Raw genomic sequence first — 14,764 nt, 5'->3', positions numbered from 1 at the left:
GCATGATATTGCTCTAGGAATGTTGCCTTGAGTGTTTCAGACTGATAGGCTAAATATTTCTCGCACAAACCCACATTTCTTTGAAATCATTGTCTTGAACATAAAAAAAGTGCAAACATGCACAGGTACAAAAGTAAACATTGCAGTTAGGCAAAACAAGGAAGTAAATAACATTATGTTAACAAATGTTTTGGTAGAGTAATATCATGTCAGCCAAAGTCATTTTTGGCAGCATGGGCACAAAGCACATATATGTTATATCTTTTTTCTTAGCTACCTGAAATTGTCTAAATTGGTTTTATGTTGGCTGTTAATGGAAATCTGTTTGCAAATTTCTGATGTTTTAGAATTTTGTTAGAGTAATTATGTATGTAAACTGAGCTGCGCAAGGGTCAGTGTGGCTCTGTCTCAATATCACTTCCATTTCTGTCTGTTTTCCTGTTGGAAAATATCACAGGGCTTTTCCTTTTAGAAGGAAATCTTAAAAAAATATTAAATTGAAACTTAAATTTTGGGTTTGTTTCCATAGTCTTGATTCCACTCTTTGACTGCAAGAAGTAGAGGGTCTATTAGCTAATGGAAAATATTTTGTTAGAGATGATAGGGGAGTTGAGAAACATTGACAAATAATTTATAGGCAGCATCACAGTTTACTTGGTACTGACCCTATGTTGGTAAAAGTAGAATTGACTAAAAATATTTCATGTTTCGTATGCTGAAATGAACAAAAATTTCTATGAAAAATACATGTTGTCCTGTCAGAAGCTTTGAAGCCAGTTTTAGAATAAACCCTCCAGACCTGAGAGATGTCTTGCACAGGGGACCAAAATCCCAGCATGATAAAAAGATGTGGGGTTAGCCTACTTCTGTTGGTCATTATAACTAGCATTCATTAGATATGTTACTTTGAGATGTTTCTTCTACTTGCAGGACTGTTTCTATCCCAGAAACCTAAATCCCTGCGTAAAGAACCTCCACTGAAATTACAAAGAAAATTTTTCATACTTTTTTAGTATTTGGTCTTTTAAAGCAGTTCTTTGAGAGTCCAGTTGTGGCCTGTGTTAGCTCTTTTCTCATGTTGTAATTCCATTCCACTGTCTAACAACAGAGCTTCATAAAAAAATAGTCTAGATCTGGCGTGCAAACAGATGAAAGAAAAAGAACTAACAAAACTAAAAACGTCATCCAGACAAAGTTAACTTTTAAAAATAAGCTGTTCTGTACCACAGTGGATAGAGCTTTTAGACATTAGAGTAGTGCACAGATGGACATAATCAAAGTGTAAAGAATCTTGAAATTATTTTACATTCTTATATTTGAGTTGTAGGAGATAATGCATGACAGTGTATTAATGCAGTAGCTTTTCCTGATGTGAAAAAAGAAAATTAACCTTTTTTATTTCTCTTGATACATCTGTAAGTGGATTAGTGTTGTGTAGTGATTCAGGAGACTTTACAAAGTCAGTCAAGAATGGTGGTATTCTAGGTAACCCATCTCCCACAAGCAAGTGGTCACTTTTGCCATTTTACAGAGAAGTTTACATACAAATTTTCATATTAATGGCCAGTTGTACTGCTCTTACCTTCATATGTAGAGGGCCAAAAGTTTCTCTTTTTTAGTCCACACATACTAAAGGCATTTTGTTTCCAGTGTTCTATTCTATTGTAAGAGAGTGAAAGTTCACTTTTTTTTTTCCCCGGGTACCTGTCGTTTAATCTTAACGTGTAAAGCTTCCAGGCTTTCCCATAAAGTGTAGGCAAACGGTGGGAGGAAGAGAGAAATGATGAAAGGAAATACATATGGCCAAATATCTGTATAAAAAAGCATAATATCCCTATAATATTTCACATATTTTTCATCTACAATGCACAGAAATACTTGAGATTATTTGAAACACTATAAAAAAGATTCTGGTGAGTGCTCTATGCTTCATTATGAAAATGCTGGCAGATGATTCTAGTAGAGGTTTACCTCTTCTAAAATTGAAGTTAGGTGTGAAATTCAGTAATTATATTTCCTCCTTAATTTTCTGTCAGACCAGAAAACTTGCGTGGGAGAGTATTGATAGAGTTAAACTGTCTAAACCATTATTGTTGCTTTTTAACAAACCTTGGCATACTTAGGGGAGTTTCAGTGAACTGGAAAAAGCAAATGTTGTGCCAGAATTTTTAAAGGTTAAACAAGATGATCCAGGTAACTATAGGTCAAGCAAAATCACTGGAAGGCTGAGACTAAATATCTCCAACAAAGATGAAGGGATGACCTCATGCCAAATGCCAGCCAGCAAATTTTTATGGATAATAGATCTAGTCAAACAAACTTGATACTGCTTTTTCCAAGATCAGAAATGAAGGTGACAGAGAGAGCTGTGCTGACATTAATACACTTAGGCTTCTGCTTTATGACATTTACTTACTGTTGTTGACACTGCAGTTAAAATTAAATAACAGTGAGTAAAATCAGTGTAATCCAGGGTTACCGAATGGATTAAAAAGGGGCTAACAGAAACATCTTGAAAAGTAATTAGAGTTGGGGAGTATTCATCTCAGAAGTTGCTTCTTGTGGGAACTCATAGGAATCTGTTCTTGGTGTAATAGTGCTCAATAGTTTTATCAGTTACCTGGAAGGAAATACAAAGTGATTCCCGAGTAAGTTTGCAGATGGAATGAAATAGTAAGTTGTGGCATTTGGTGAGTTATACTGACTGATCATGTGGTTTAACAGCCAGGGAGACTGCTTTGAGTTGCCTGCTGCTGGAGAAGATGTCTGCTCAAGGGGCAGTACAGTCAGATCCCCCCCATACAAGACAGGACTTGGACAAATTAAGGTTCTAAATGTTTAGCTGTATTAAAATAAGTGAGTAAATAGTTACCTCTTTACATAGGTGACTGTCTCAGTGTTTATCTACCCCCAGAAAAACAAAGCAGTCTGACATAATTTCCTTTTAGGCTCCATGTCTTAATGGCATAGGAATTCCACCACTAAGGGGACTAGGTGGTGTCACTTCCACTGAATGACCCCTTCTTGAGGTATAAAGAAAACAGGTGTTTATCTTCAGTTTAAGATTATTGCTTTCTATCCAAGGTCAAGTCTTGCAGTGTATAGTTTTCTTCTTTTTGCATATGAATTTTTTTGGTGCACAGTTTTAAATGACCATTCTCAAAAGTGCTGAGTACTTCCAAGCACTGTTTAGCTCAGGAGACAAACTTTTTAAAGTCAGGCTATATTTATTTTTAGGTGTCTTGATACAAAGTCTACTTTTAAGTGAAATGTTGGCCCCAATTACTAAAATCAGGCTTAGGTATGTCTACACTAAGAGTGTACAACCAGTGTTGAGATAGGAGCACACAAAATACTCTTGTGGTGGACATAGTTATACCAACAAAGCTAGTACACTGACAAAAGTGAAAAAAGCTATACCAAAGTAGCCACAATTCTGGCATCCAAATTATGTTGATTCGACTTTGTACCTCTTCAAACTCCTGAGAAGCACACTTTTGCTAGCAGCCATCTTCATTGCTGACATAGAACTTCACTTGTTTTTTTTCTGTTTCTAAAAAATCATACAGAATTCATAATGTAGAGTTTTCCTGTTCTGCTTTTCCCAAAAGAGAAACATGTATTTATTTGCCTTTTGGAATGGAGGTCTGAGTAGCACAAAACAATGAGGAGTAATAAGGATCCCAGGGAAATTTCTAAGAGGTTGGGGGGGTGGCAAAAAAAAAAAAAGGGAAATAAAATCTCTCACATAATTTTTAATCTAAAATGTACTGTCATTAGTTGTGAGTGACAAATCCCATCATCAGTCCAAATGCTACAGTAAATTACCTTCCCTACACAGCCCAACATGTCAATGCAGTTATTAAAGCTTTTAAAAATTTGGTATTTTTGATGCATTGATCAATTTACTGTGTTCCTTTTCTAGCACTTAAATGCATGTTGTAGTCTAGAATTCTTGTCTGAAAATCAGCTCCCCAGTTGTCTGTGTCTTACACTGTTCTCTAGTAGGGCATTTATTGTCATGGATGTCTGGCAATGACTGGTTAGAGTTAAGATGGTGTAGTAGTTTCCATTTTCACTCCTACTTTTACTTTTTGGTGTGAATTTCTCTGTGTTTTATGACACACACTTTCTCAGTGTATAATGTGCACCACATCTAAGACAATAAAAGCTCTAGCTAGATGTTTTTGCTAAAAGCTGTCAATGACACAGATACTGACTTGGGACAACTTACCCTTATACTTTAGAATTTTCACTTGGTTTCTTCCCAACCATAAAAATGAAGGCGGCTAAAAACATAGTTTTTTCCTTCTGTAAATTCAGGGTGATAGCAGCACATTGGTCGGCTTGGTTCACAGTTGACAGATTTTTCTTGTTTTCCTAGAAGATAAGATTCTCAGATTATAAGCACAGATTGAAGGGCATATAGAGCACAGAGGGCTTCTGTGAATCACAACACAAAATCCTTTGTAGTTAGGCATGTGCTCTTTCCTGTTAACCACATCCAATACATTTTACTGTCATTCTGCCTTTGGAAATTATGAGAGAATGCAAAGTGTGGATGTTCTGAAGCTTTGGGGATTTCATCATTGTGGAGGTGTTCAACTAGATACTAGTAGTCAGAAAAGTACTAAATTACATTTTGTCCAATGACATTTCTTATTTTTTTGAGAAGGAAGCAACGGAATTTGAAGGAAAATACCTTTTTTATAGAATCATGCTCCTTTTTAATGAAGAAACTTTATACAAAATGTAAATATCACATTTTTGGTGGGTAAGTTCTCAGGCAATAGTGAATGACTGAACATCAGTATTCTGTTCTTTTGAATTTGTGCCTTATGCAACAGTCTCTACTTATATAAGCCTGTGTAATTTTTCTGTGAAGTCCATGCTTTTCCTGTATGAGGTATGTTGAGAGTATTTTTTTGAACAACTGTGTATGGCACAGAGTTCCTGAGTCACAAATGAGAGAAGTGCATGTTGAAAATAATTCAAATTAAGCATAGCATAAAAGATTGGCATATATAGGTCAGCTAAATTTGCTTCAAAGCTAACTGCTTCCTTTGTGTAGGAAGGCTGCTGCTAGGTAGAAGGGGAATGTACAGTGCTTGTTTTTTTCTTAAATTATTAAAATCTATATCTTGAAGAATAATTCATTATAAGAATTAATCACTTTGTCAATAAAGGCATTTGTTCAGTGTGACAGTAGTGTGCAGTGATGACAGAGCCATCATCATGGCTAGGCTTCGCGAACGAAGATTTGGGAAGGCTCTGTCCACATTTGTTACAGGTACGCTGGTGGCTTATGAGGCCAATACATGACAGACATATCCGATTGCAAAAGGCACAGCAGAAAGACTCCTTAGATGGTGTATTCTGCAAGACACGATTCTTTCTGCATGGCCTTTTTTCTTCGAGAGTGATCCTGCGTGTGTTCTCAAAGGAAACAGCTGCGTTATAGAGGTGTGTCTCCAGGCCTCCCGATTGGAGGCCAGAGTAGACCAGTTATGTTGATCAATATGGCCAAGGCTGAGATGTTGTTTCAGGGAGTCCTTGTATCTTTTCTTCGGGGCTCCTCTCTTGCGGCAGCCGGTGGCAAGTTCACCATAGAGCAGGATCTTAGGGAGGCGGTGGTCCTTCATCCTGGAGACGTGCCCTGCCCATCGCAGCTGCGTTCTCAGTAACGTGGCCTCAATACTTGTGACTGCTGCTTGTTCTAGAACAGATGTATTGGTCACATAATCTGACCAGTGGATGTTTAGGATTGTACGAAGGCAGCGTTGATGGAAGCATGCTAGGAGACGCAGGTGGTGGCGGTAGATGACCCATGATTCAGATCCATATAAGAGAGTTGACAACACTATGGCCTTGTAAACACTGATCTTGGTGCTTTTCTTCAAGTGTTTATTACGCCATACTCTTTTGTGGAGTTTTCCAAAAGCACTGTATGCCTTTGCTAACCTGTTGTCTATCTCTCCGTCAGTCTTACCATTTGAGGAGATGAGGCTGCCTAGGTAATTAAACTGTTGGACTGATTTGAGCTGACAGAACCAGTGGATAATGATTTTTCTTTTGCCTTTTTAATGTTTTTGTCCAGTTTGGCTCGTTAGGGTCATAGAAGAGTTCTGTCTGGATGGTGTCTCAGGAGATGACAGAATCAGAGAATAGTTCAGGTTGGCAGGGACCTTTGGAGGTCATCTAATCCATCTCCCCTGCTCACAGCATGGTCAGCTGCAGCGAGTTGCTCAGGGCTGTGTCCAGTTGAGTTTTGAATATCTCCCAAGGATCGAGAGTCCACAACCTCCCTGGACAGACAGTTCCAATACTTTATCACCCTCACAGTAGGAAAGCAGTTTATTTTGGAATTTCACATGTGTTTCATTTGCCTCTTGTTCTGTCACTGGGCAGCACTGGAAAGATTTTGGCTCTATCTTCTTTGCACCTCCCTCAGGCATTTATTCACATGGATAAGGTTCTCTTCTCTAGGCTGAGCAGTCCCAACTCTCCCAGCCTCTCCTTGTATGGCAGATGTTCTGGTCCACTGATCATCTTTGTGATCTTCTGCTGGACTCTCTCCAGTGTATCCATGTCTCTCTTGCACTGGGGAGCCCAGAACTGGATACAGTGCTCCAGACATGTCTCACCAGCGCTGAGTAGAGGGCAAGGATCCCCTCCATTGACCTTCTGGCAACACATTTTGTAGCGCAGCTTAGGACGCTCTTGGCTTTCCTTGCTGCAAGGGCACATCACTGGCTCGTGTTCAAGTACTCCAGCCTCCTGCTCAAGCCTGAACAGCCTCAAAGATCTTTTAAACAACCTGTAGGTAAAGGTGCTGTCAGCAGGGTAGTCACTGGAATGTTCTTGAGGCTTTGTATGTAGCTACGCTCTAAAGGAAGGATGGAGACCTTTTGTTTGCTGAGGGGAAAATGCATCCTTGAAATGACAACCTGCCAGCCAAAGATTAAACAAACATTTTAGTGTAGTTTCAGTAACAGTCTGTGGTTGCATTATTTGTGTCTACATACATATTATCACTCTCCCTTGGGCCATGTATGTTCTGCCTGCAGCACAGAGTAACTGGAGTTTGTAGATCGACCTCAGCTGCACAGATGTGAGGACACTTGTGTATTTTGTTTACCTTCTCTTTGCACAGGTACTTTTGTGCTAGTGTAACTGAGTGCTGAAACAGGTATTACTGAATAAATAAAGTAATACATTTTTAGGACATACATAAAAGCCAAGTGTTTAAACCTGGCCCTAAAGTTTGTGTGCCTCAGTTTTCCTCTTTGAAAATAAAGCTAATCCCACATACAGCACCTCAAAGCAGATGTTGAAAGTTTATAGTCCTAAAATATATTGAAATCCTCTGAGTAAAGATTATTACAGGGGGACTGGGACAATATTTAACATTCTTTTTCAATTATTTCAGATTGCTGTTTATGAATTAATAGGTGAATCACTAAACATAGTATGAATGAGATGCTAACTATATTTTTCAGGAACTGGTGTTAAGACTGAAGGCAGGGATTCTTTCACCTTTTTAGCTGTACAATGGCAAGGCTTTGGAGCAAAACAAACTCCACTTTTAATTCTTATGATTTAGCACAGGTCTGATTTGTGGGCATGCAGTCCTATTTGTATGATGTATTATCCTTCTTAGGACCAGCCTACAATTAACATAAAATGACTTAAGGCTTGTTCCAAATCTTTGATATATTGGAAGTTGGCTATAGAACCAACTTTTGTGTCTTTTCATGAATTATTGTAGATAAATAAAGCCACAGTGTTATTCGAGGAGTGCAATATGTGTTAAAGTGACCCTTGGATAGGAAAACCTGAGAAGTGTGACCAAAAAAATGGTGTGGTTTAAATCAAAGTGTTTCATAAAAGTCACCTCAGAATGAATGTTCTTATACAATGGGAAACCACCTGTAACTATACATATTGCATATAATACAACATAATATATATATAATGCTTCCAGAATAATATGTTTGGAGTAAAATAGTGTGTTATCAAAAGGATGTATGTAGGGATTTTACTAAACTGCATCTCCTTTTTTTTTAATGTCTCCTCTACTTCATGTATTTCTTCTAACTAGGGAGATAGTGACTGTATGATTCCAGAAACAGTGAGACTGACTGAATTTGAAATTATACTTCATAGTTTGAGAATGGATGACTGCTAAAAAGACAAATCCATTTCTAAAATCAGAACTGTATTATTATGTACAGTTTCTGTCTCTGCTAGTAAACATTTATTCTCTTTGTAAACACTAAGTACATTTTAAGAAAATCAGGGTCAGCATTAGAAGACAAAAAGCTTTATTGGGCTGCAGTTCCCAAACCATTTTTTATAAACTTATCAAAGATATAAATCTTGGGAAGAATGAAGCTGATAGGTTAAAAGTAAATACTTTTCCCAGCTTCCTTTAAAGATAAGCAACTCGATTTGTAAGCCAACAGCACCTGTGCAAGTCAAAACCAATTGCATACTTTTTTCATAGAGCAGTGAATATGAACTAGCAGTATTGGTTGGTTTCACAAAATCCAGATTTCACAATGGAGAAGAAAAAGTATTTTTACAGCTAATGAAGTTATTTTTGTCATGCTTTCTTCTGGTAATATTTTCAGAACAATGTAATAAGCTGTATGAGAGCCATTTTTAGGTGGGTTTATATGCACAGAGGTTTGTGACCAGATATCTTTTTATGTATATACTTATAAACAATAGTTTCAAATGTTTTGTGGGGGAACTCAAGAGGTCCTTTTGAAAACTTCTGTTTATTCTACCCATTTATCTTGCATAAAAGCAAGATAAATGCTGTGTAAGAAAGCAGTACTTCGTGCAGAATTTTTAAGTTCATGTGAAGGAAAGAGTATTTCCTGCTTACCTCATATTTCCTTCTAGGTCTTGTCACAGTTTTCTGAACTTGGCTGTTTTGATTTTACTTCAGCCTGAAAGTTGCCATTTGTTGGATCTTGGACACTGAGCAAACGCGCTGATTCTTAAATTGTACAAACGTAAACAATTACACCTTTGCAAACTTAATCCATAGCACAAGTTTTGTTTCTGATCACGTTGTGTTCTGTTTTTTAAAACTTGCATAAATGCAGGATTTTAGGGGTATTAAGAAAATAGCATATTGGGTGGAAGACAGATGTCTAAAGGTCAAGATGGCTTTGCTAGCAAAACCAGTGCACTGCTAAGCATTTGTCGTTTTACTGCCATTCATTATGGGCCACCACTTATAGGTGTATATTAGAACAGAGAGAAGAACATAGCTGAAGGGCAATATGTATGACTGTGAAAGTCTCTTCTATAAATGTAATCCTTAAAAGTCTCTCTCTTTGGATGTTTGGTTGCACAGACATGACTAAAAGATAACAACATCCTGCTAATTTAAAGGAGAAGATTATTTTTTCCTTGCTGTGACCTTTGTAAGCAGCTTCAAAACTTGCCCATAGTTGCATTGAATTGCTAGATCTGTGTTGATATTTATTTGCAATTGTCATTCTAATTTACACAGAGTGACTGAAAACAGGGATTATTTCAGATCTTGTTTTCAAGAGATTTTTATAAGTTCTATTGGTCGTGTTCTGTTTTCTCTCTGTATTTTATTTCTCTTTTTGTTGATTTGCAGTCCTCAGAAAGGCTTACACAGTGTGTGCCAAGTACTGCTCATCAAAAATCATTTCCAAGTTGTATTAATCTTTTCCAACATATTTTCCTGCATGAAAAAGAAAAAAAAGATACCTGCCAAAAACATTCTTTGGCACATAATAAAATAATTTTGGGTAGCAGACATTTACTCTGAATTCTTGGCAGAAGGGGAACAGGTCAAATATCCAAGAAAAAAGAGCAGAATGTTTAATATTAGTGAATAATCGCTTCTACAATACTTTGGGTAACTAAGCATGCTATAATTTCACCTACAGCTAGGAATCCTTTCTTTTTATTTCCCAGGAACTGTGAAAGTGCTTGTAATACAGGACACATTTCCCAGGGTTCTGAAAATAATTTTAATCATTCAGCAATCCTAATCTTGAAACAAATGTACAAGCCCTATTGTTCAGCTGATTTTTCTAAAAATATATTTCAACTGCAGTTCTCTATTTTAAATTGCTAATGTGCGTCCTTGTTAAGCCCTTTATGTAATTGCAAAGGTAAGACTTCAAAATAAGCAGACACTGCCAAAAACAGAGAGGCATTTTAGGATGTAATACTGAGAAAGAAAAAGCTCAGCTAGGAGAAGAATCTCAGTCTGCTGTGAATAATAAACAAGATATGCTGTAGGATTTTGTCCACCTTTGTTTTTTAACTGTTAGTAGAATCTTATTAGTGGCTTGAGGCACTAGACACTTATTAACTGCAACCAAACATATTTCAGAGAAGCTAGTATCCTTTTTGTGAAGCCTTTGCGTGTATGTACACTGGGGGTTTATGACCATACTTTTATGGATACATACTTAAATTTAGACAGTAATCTAAGGAGAAGCAGGATAGGGATCCATATTACATTCTCAGTTCTCACTCACTGCATCATGTAGAAGGGGGAATACTAGGCTAAGATGGTAGCTGCAGTCAAGTACAGTGAAGAACATCACTGTAATTCTCTTGGGCCATGGCAAGAAATTACATCATTTACCTGAGGAACTAGATTAGCATTAGGCCCCCAATTAAGAAAATACAGTTGCCCTAAGTTAAGCTGTTTGCTTCTGGTTTTGCATCCAGACATTGCATTCAAGTCTGCCCGTGTCCCTTGATCTTCTCTACACTGGTAAATCTAGACCTACGGAAGTCTTAATTTAACATTAACTGGGTTTTTTGTACATTAGTATTTGGAGGAAATTACTTTATTAGTGGTCATATTTCACTGACGTTTTTTGTGGATTTTTTTTCAACTGCACTGGTTGGGCTCTAATTTATTTCAGAACACCACATTGCACCACTCTTCCATTCTTGCCTAACTGCTTAGATGGCACTCCCAAGACCCAGATGTCAAACTTGAGGTGAATGTTTTTCGACTGGTTGCATCTGATTTCTTTGGCAAGCAGTTGTGCAGGCAGCTGTGGAATTACTTGAGTTTGGTAACGTGGTAAAGCAGCTGATGAGATTGTGTGGGGATGTCTATTCCTCCTCCATGTGATTTTCTTTTGACTCATAACACAGTGGATTGTTCCTACTTGATGTTGTCTAAATTTCCCAGGATTTTTGCCCATATACCCATTTATAGTCAGAATAGATGACTTTCCTTTGCCCCTCACAACCATATTTTTTTGTTTTCCCCTGCAGCCTGTACAGCTGTAGTCAGCTCTTATGTGCCCTCCGTTCTTACATGAATTGTACTTTGGTCAAAGTCTAAGCAGTAGTGCCAGGTACAAGACTTACCTTAAGAAAACAGGCACTTGTGCATCTGGAAAACTCAAGATTGCCGGTGGATCCCATTATAGCAGCTGCAGGTTGATTCTACTGAGCTAGAAGTTTTAATAAGTTCTAAAGCCTTGCTCTTTTTTGTATCCTGAACCTGCCTGTGTCCTGTACTTTAAAAGAGAACACTTTATTACTTCGGAGGTGAGGGTTGGAGGAGATTGTATTGGGAATTCCCAAAAAGAAAGAAAACACAGTGTCAGAGAAATCAATTAAATAAAAAGTGCTGGTTGTTTCCACCTGGAGATGGTTAAATTATTAGAGAAAAAGAAGGGATTGTCAGACAGATTATGCCTTCTCTTTTTTTTCTCCTCCCTTTTTATTGAGGTAATAACATCACTAATTTAGTCATTTACAGAAATTGAACCTAAGATGTCTGTATTTGCAAACCTCGGTCTGGAGTGCTTGAGTTAAAGAAATAGGAAAATTTACTGAAGGAATGACAGACTTCCATATGAAATCTCACTAGTTTCCAGGACAGAGGGCCACACTGAGCATTAGTTTTACAAAGACTTGTACTCAGTGTTGGGATAAAGATGCTTGAGGTGTGTGTAAAAGGCAACTTTATGTTCATAATTCTTTATTCTCTACAGTAACAAATGTTTCAGTGAAGGACCTTACAGTGTGAATGATTAAACTGAGTAATTTGCGAAGAACTTGAAAACATGGGATTTCTCAAAAATTATTTAAACGGCATACTATTTGGATTTACCAGAGAAAACTAAGTCCAGTTCACAAACAGAAAACTTGCACAGTGTTCTACAGATCACTTAACTATTGTTCATCAGGGCATCCCCAAGGCAACTCCTGAGTAACCAGCAAAGACTGCAAGAGTTTAGAAGTCATTGCTTCCACAGACCCCTCTTTGTCATTCCCCTCACCTGTACAACCACGGCAGTAGGTGCTGTAGCTGTAACAATTCAAGACTGCAGTTTAAAAAAGATGTTTTTTGCGGTGCTAAAAGGATCAGAAACTGAAAGGAGCACTTGGTGGGTGTCAGTTAACTGAGCTGCAACTGCCAGATGAGCTGGTGTAGGGAATACTCAGCACCACCCCAGTTGTGAGCCTAGAAGGAGGAACGCTTTGCTCCCAGAAGAGGTGAAGCACATCTCTGGAGAAGACAGGTCATTCCCCAGGCTGCATGGCTTCCCAGTTGTCTTTCCTACACCTACATTTCTGCTGTGAGCCAGGCATGTTGCAAACAGTTAAAACTACGTAGCCTGCAGGTCAAACAAGCAGAACATCATTAGGTTAATTAAATAAAATTTAGTCATTTTATGATCAATGACAAATCTAGTTTTAAAGGAAGGCCATTTTTAACTGAAAAAGGAGCTGTCAAAGAAAAAAAAATCTCTATCATCTCCATTTTTGCAGTTATAGCAAAACCTATCAGTGAAATTTTGCAAAACACAGTCTTACATATGCATTTTTTGGCACTGCCTAGGGCAAGAATTCCCAAATGGCTGTGTATGTACCACTGAGAGTATATACAGACACCTCGGTGTGGGAAAAGATGCAGCACAGAACCGGAACCTGTTACCACTGTCAGTACAAAAAAGTGTGGGAAACTCCCAATGAGGAATTCCACTGAGTTTTCAAGTCTGTTTTTGACTTGCATAACAATTTTGGGGGGGTGGAGAGGGTCATTTAAGTAATTTTTTCTTTGTTCATTGTTTCCTCTCTGCTTTTATGCTCTATAAAATGCTTCAAGCCCAACTATTGCACAGGTAATCACTTCCATTCATACCAAGATTGTCCCAAGACCTTCACTGTTCATTTGGATATATTTTTCATGTATAATAATGTATTTACAGATTATACATAGTTTGGTGGTTTCTGTTTTCTCATCTTTTTTAAGGCAGAAAAAACCTGGAAGCATTTTCTTAGGTCTTCTGAAAGATGCAGTTCAGGGCACTGGTCATGTCACAGCACAAGTGATTGTCTGGGTCACTGCTATGAAACCCGTTCAGTGTGTGGCCATGCTTTCTCCTCTTCAGCCCTTTGTGTTTATGTCTTTAACCTTAAAAGCTCAGTCTCATTGCATGTTTCCTCAAAGGGTTTATTACATTAAGATTTTGTTTACTGGTACTATTTGAATAGAAATTATTGTTTTATAGAGTGATTATTACAGTCACCAAAATGACAGAATTTATGAGAAAGAATGCATATGGACACAGATTTGCAACTTTCATTCATTTCACTGCTGCTACAGCATTTTCAGTTTGTGTCTACTGTAATTTCACGTCATCCCTACCACATCCTTTCTTCAGATCCTGACTACAGAGCACCTTCTGTCTCTGTTCATGCTCCTCAACTGCCTTGACAGACTGGAAGTGGGGGTGGTGCTTGTGTTTCAGCTTTGCATCCCTGGTGTGGTTTCATGAAAGTAGAAGGAGGGCCAAGTTAGCAAGCTAACATTTTTTAAAAATTGCCTTTGTTTAATGGAAATCACCTTTTTGTAAGACTGAACTATAGAGCTGCAACTTTGCTCTGCATTTCATTGTACATTGATGATATCTGATAACTATAAAAGTAAAGCTCAGGTGATTCTTCAGTGTTACCAGAAAACGGATGTAGGTACAGCTTCGTTGAGGATGTTGTTAACTGTGTGTGTTACTTATAAAAAGCAGTCTACTTTCATATGAGCCTTATATATGCTACAGTAGTACAAGAAGTTAAGAGGGAATTAGCTGTCAGTTGGAGGACTGGTTAGCATGTTTCTTTTAATTACAATTGTGTGGGAGGATTTTTTCAAGAGTGGTGAGAAGCACCATGTCCAGCAGCACCCATTTAAACAGTTTTGCTTTACTGATGTTTCAGTATTTGGATCTTCTCAGATCCAGCTGGAGGTTGCTCCTCAGCGACAGTGTACCCAGAAGTTTTGTGTTTCTTCATCTAACAGGTGCTTTGGTAATAGTTTCTTAGCATCAAGAGAAACGGTAAGATAACAAGATTTGTTGCAATAACACAACTGGGTTTTGTACTGAGAAGTTTCTTCTCTCACATGCAGTGAGGTGAGATGTGTTACTCTTTGGGCATGTGGCAACTCAGTACTGGACAAAGAGGTTAGCTGTGTTCCATAATCATCTGTCTCCTGGCAAAGAAGGGGCTTAATATGTGGCAACAGACAACTAAAAGTCTCTAAGATACCAAATGTAATAATGAGAGGTAAAAAGTCATGGTTAAAATTATGCCTACCATAGATCCATAGTCATGATTTTCCATTTTTTTTTCAGTTTCTATCCATGTTTGTTGATTACCATTTTTATGCCCTCCACCTGTGGTTTTAATCAGAGACCGTGTTACAATTTGCTGAGCTGGTGACTTACAAACT

At 37.8% G+C, this 14,764-nt stretch overlaps 1 protein-coding gene across 2 annotated transcripts in view; it reads left to right on the top strand.

Annotated features, from left to right (window-relative positions):
• TBL1X (transducin beta like 1 X-linked) overlaps positions 1-14,764 on the top strand; it is a 133,647-nt gene that overhangs the window by 83,317 nt on the left and 35,566 nt on the right. Inside the window, exon 1 of one of the 2 annotated variants that reach the window (XM_029964733.1) lies at positions 12,455-12,528. The exons of the other annotated variant lie outside the window; for it this stretch is intronic. The gene's annotated coding sequence lies outside the window, so the exon portion shown is untranslated. Of the gene's footprint in view, positions 1-12,454; positions 12,529-14,764 lie in introns of those variants that run through there. 2 annotated transcript variants of the gene reach the window in all.

The sequence above is a fragment of the Manacus vitellinus genome, unplaced genomic scaffold (assembly GCF_001715985.3).
Source record: "Manacus vitellinus isolate BGI_N305 unplaced genomic scaffold, ASM171598v3 scaffold_7_pilon, whole genome shotgun sequence".
NCBI classification, from domain to species: domain Eukaryota; kingdom Metazoa; phylum Chordata; class Aves; order Passeriformes; family Pipridae; genus Manacus; species Manacus vitellinus.
Note: the sequence above shows the minus strand (reverse complement) of the source record. Positions and strands in the feature narration are given on the sequence as shown.